Genomic DNA, 4,632 nt, shown 5'->3' with positions numbered 1-4,632 from the left:
ATGCTTGATGATTGTTTTGAGATATGAAAATGGTGATATTAGGCCTCGTTTGGATGCTGGGTAGGAAAAACCCTGGGCCATAAACCCCTAGGGGAGATTCCCCTATGCACATGCAACCCCTCCCACCACGTGGGAGATGTTCCCATTGTCCAGGTGCCCAAATAGTAACATGGGAGGGAAGGAAATCCCTTGCATACTACAGACACATATAATATAGCAGATATTACATAAAAATTCTACAGATAATTTTGGAAAACAACCAAATCATAGATAAAAAATTCCACGAATAATTCTAAGAAACAACAAAAATCACATTCCAGAAATAATTCTGAGAAACGACAAAAATCACAGGCACATAACAAAGGTTCATAATTCATGTCAACTAGAATTTTAAAAATATTACTACAACTTATCCATCACTTCATCAAGCTTAAGATATCAGTCTGCATTTCACGATGATCGAGCATTGGCCTAAGCCGTTTTCATGTGCGGAAATAAAAGCAATCATTACAAGAGTTATTGATACATCGTCAAGTTTGTGCACTATAAAAATTTCTGGATTATAAGTTGCCATGTCCAACGCAGGGATACTTTCGAACAAGATGGGCCGCAAAGCAACAATCACATCCTACTCCGGTCTTTTCTCCACTCCTTCCTCGACATCATGTACCACAACTTGATGCTGGCTGAATGACAAAAAGAAATAAGTTAGCTAGCATCAGTTCAGAATCTCACAACACTCTTTTGTACTATAAGCAAACTAATGAAATAGTATCAACCAACATATGATTTGTGCATTGTGCATAAAAAATCAAGACTACAAATATAGTTTAGGAACGCAATCACAAGGCTGTCCAGTAACCCAATTTGTTTACTTGAAAAAGTCTCCAGATGAACAGGGCAATATATTGCTGTGAGGTGAGTTATGAGGCAATAGGAGGTGAAACCAATGGGAGGAGGCCACCAAATTAAGTATCACTAACAAGCTTGTGAAGGTACACAGAAACTACCAAACAAAAGGCAGTAACATTTCTCCAAATGTGTGGCTCTTCTAGTCAGTTTTAAAAGAATGAAGTGTGTTTTGTCTTTGCTTATCAATCATCGATTAACAGAGAGAAACAAGCTTATAAAAAGCTCCAGTCAATAATGCCACAAAGTAAATAAATACAAATGGATGTAGCGCAAAACAAGAAGGTGAACTGGTTACACACCTTATGCTATCTACATCTCAGAAATCTCCTCCTTCAACCAATAAAGCCGAAGATTTGAGTCCTTGGTATTGATGAATATTTCTCGATTCATTGGGTATTTAAAAAGCCGCAGTGCCTTTGCTTTTTCTGCAACTGATAGATCTTCCATTGGTTCTAGCGCAGACACATAGTTTCCAATCGAGAACATGTCATCTGGCTTTGATTCCTTCAACTCGTCAACCAGTTTTGTAGATTGTTTCTTTCGAAAATCCATGTAATCCTTAAGTACAACAAGGATCTGGCTTTGCTTCCTCTTTTTCACAAGCAGTGCTCCCTTTTGTTCAGAGTTGGTAGATGTTGTAGCTTCAGGTTCATCTCTTCTTGATGCCCCTTGCCCTTGTAGATCAGACGAGGACATACCATCATCAACATTGGTAGAGGAGATACGGTTCAAATCATTGGTAGAGGAATCCATAGGAGAAATGGCATCGCTTGTGAGATCCACTTGCGGAATTGATACAAAGTTCAAGTCTCCTGAAGCAACACTTCCTGCTCCAAAAAAAGAAACATATCAACATGTTCTCATAGAAACATCAGATTCATCTATAATTGCAAATACATATATTACTGCCACCCATTCCAGAAAGAAAGTATATATACACATAACTTGGTCCTTCATCGTACAACTTTTTAGAAAGAAAAAGAGCACTCAAGCAGGGTCCGATGGAAACACATGAAAAAATAGAGGTATCTCAACAATCTCCCAAATACTATATAATTAAAGCAATAATGAAAAGGATTTAATATGTAGGGTCGACGGAAACACGTGATACAGGAAACACACCTTCATGTAGTAAAGCCAATGACTTGAAGATCATGAATGGTTTTGAACGGAACTTCTTTATCCTTGAATTATCCTATTGAATGCAACAACATTTTATGGTTGGGATCAATAAAACAATGCCTTGAAGAGCATAAATGGCAGTGAACAAACAATATATCAAGAAAAGAGCCAACCTTGATAAGTTTATCCCATATTACAGGTTCAGCGGTGATCATGCAAAGTGTATCATCCCATCCCGTTCCGCTCTGTTTCCGAGAGTCTCTCACTGCCTTATAATTTCCTTTTAAATCCTTATCCTTCTCTTGGATTTGTTGCTTGGTGAAATTAGCTAGTGGAAATTTCTGATTGAATGTATTTGTAATTCTAGTCCACCCTTCAGCAGTCCACCCATTTTGACCTCGATAGATGGGATTGTTGTGGTCAAGCATTAAATCAACAAGACCTTTCTCATATGCATGGTCCCAAGATGCCCTAGGCGCTGCGATTGCTACATTATTGAACCAACAATGGGGTACTAGTTAAATTTCTCTCTACCACTACTTTACCTAAGAAAATGTGAGATTTAAAAAAAAAAATAAACTCATGTCTGACTAGTTGTTATAATCAGCCCACATTTGCATTGCGATTTGATCTCTAAGAGTGTTTCCATTGTTTGCCTCATTGTGATGATGTTGGTTGACATCATCTCCCTCTGGAACATCAACATATGTTTCTGGTGGAATTAACGGTGGTTGGTGATCCAACCATGCCTCATCACCACTTTGAGCTCTAATGATGTTATGGAATACAACACATGCCGCCGGAATCTTGGTTTGTGACTCTATTGGGTAGTGATCGCCCACTTTCAAGATAGGGAAACATTTTTTTAGAACACCAATGCTCCTTTCGATGTGGTTCCGGAGAATTGCATGGGTATGGTTGAACAGCTCCCTATGGTCGGCATAGCCCGTATTAGATGAGCGCCGCCTCCTAAATTCACTCAGGTGATACCAAACTCCTTGATATGGTGCAAGAAAAGAAGGCGTGTTTGCATATCCACCATCTACGAGATAAAATTTTCCATCTGGCACATGAAACCCCTTGCTAATAGCAGAACGAAGAACTCCTGCATCTGATGCGGACCCTTCCCACCCACATGAAATAAATGTGAAATTCAGATCAAAATCAAATGCAACCATGACATTCTGTGAGAGGGTTCCTTTCCTATTCCTAAATGGGGGGGCCTTATCTTCAGCAATGGTGATGGGGATATGTGTTCCATCTATAACACCAATGCAGTTTTGCACATTGAAAAAGAAACAAAAAAGTTGGTAGGTTTAGAAATCTATGTGGAGAAGTTTTCAAAAATTCCATTGATATGGAGATGTGTGTGTAGTGGTTCACCTGGAAATAAGGCCAATAGCGATTGTTCGAAACAATCTTCGGATGGGGCTGGAGTGAACTTGGAATCTTTATAAATCTTTGGGCTAGAGTCGGAATTAAGTCAAAAATCTTGTTTATCTTCCTATGAATTGTTTCTGTGCTGTGTTGGAAGTATTTTTGTAGATCTTGATTATTAGCATTGTGCGAAATCATGTACATGAACATTGCCAACTGCTCCTCGACAGAAACACGCGACGTGCCCTTCAATAGATTCTCTCTTCTAAGGTAATCCACGATAGACTTAAAAATCTCAGGTTCCATCCGAAACTCAACCCTAGACCAACTCTCGTGGCCTTCTAATATTTCCTTAACCTTTGCAGCCCCGGATAAAGATGACATGTGAACTGGATGCTTTTCCTCATAAAGGGAAGCATATAAAGCGGGAACCAAAAGGAAAAATAGTTCATCGTCTTCTTCTTGTTCTTGCGAGATAATCTTAATAATTTTATTTCTCCTAGAATCCATCACTATTATACCCAATGAAAACAAGATTAATACAACGATAATAATTATAAATAAAGCAATAATAATAGCATCTCTATTATGGCTGCAAAGAACCAATAGCTAGGAGCCTAGAAAGCTCAGGAGTGAATACAAAGATAATACCATTTCTATTGTAACATCTACGTACATAATTTAGAGCATTAGTTTTCCCATATACTAAAATAAGACCACTTTCAATACTAGGCAGAGAAAATAACACCACAAGATCAGTAGTTTGGCATAATTTAAGCTTCCTCAATGACCAGGGATGACTACGTCACATACCTTTCTTACTCTGAGTGCAAACTTCTCAATGACAGATGAATCAAAAGGCACCAAGCAATTGAACACAAAGTCTTCGGATAAAGCCAACTTCTAATGTCAAAGCAATCCCACAAATCAGCACCTACTAGAAATCAATGGTCACTCATCAGTCAGACAAACCAAACAAAATATTTGTTGGTTTCACAACCAGATAAGCTAGGATCAATCAGATGCAGCGTGTGAGTATAGGACATAGGCCATTCTTCCTGTATACCACTCCATTTTCAACTATAAAACAGAACACAATGAAATGACTCTGTTACTCTACATGGTAAGCTATTATTATTCCCAGGTTTCGCGTAACAATTTGGCAAACAATATATGTAACTCTTCTACATGCACTTCCAGAGAGCAAAGCAAGATCGACGA

The 4,632-nt window shown here is 38.5% G+C and overlaps 1 long non-coding RNA gene across 1 annotated transcript; it reads right to left on the bottom strand.

Moving 5' to 3' along the window:
• Positions 1–383: 383 nt before the first annotated feature.
• On the bottom strand, positions 384–4,346 carry LOC123145960 (uncharacterized). The gene is made up of 2 exons (XR_006472573.1): positions 4,225–4,346; positions 384–686 (listed from the first exon to the last, which is right to left on the bottom strand). It is a non-coding gene; the product is annotated as an uncharacterized lncRNA (long non-coding RNA).
• Between the last annotated feature and the right edge of the window lie 286 nt (positions 4,347–4,632).

This window comes from Triticum aestivum, chromosome 1A (assembly GCF_018294505.1).
Source record: "Triticum aestivum cultivar Chinese Spring chromosome 1A, IWGSC CS RefSeq v2.1, whole genome shotgun sequence".
Classification (NCBI taxonomy): domain Eukaryota; kingdom Viridiplantae; phylum Streptophyta; class Magnoliopsida; order Poales; family Poaceae; genus Triticum; species Triticum aestivum.
This window is presented reverse-complemented; position numbering and strand designations above follow the sequence as displayed.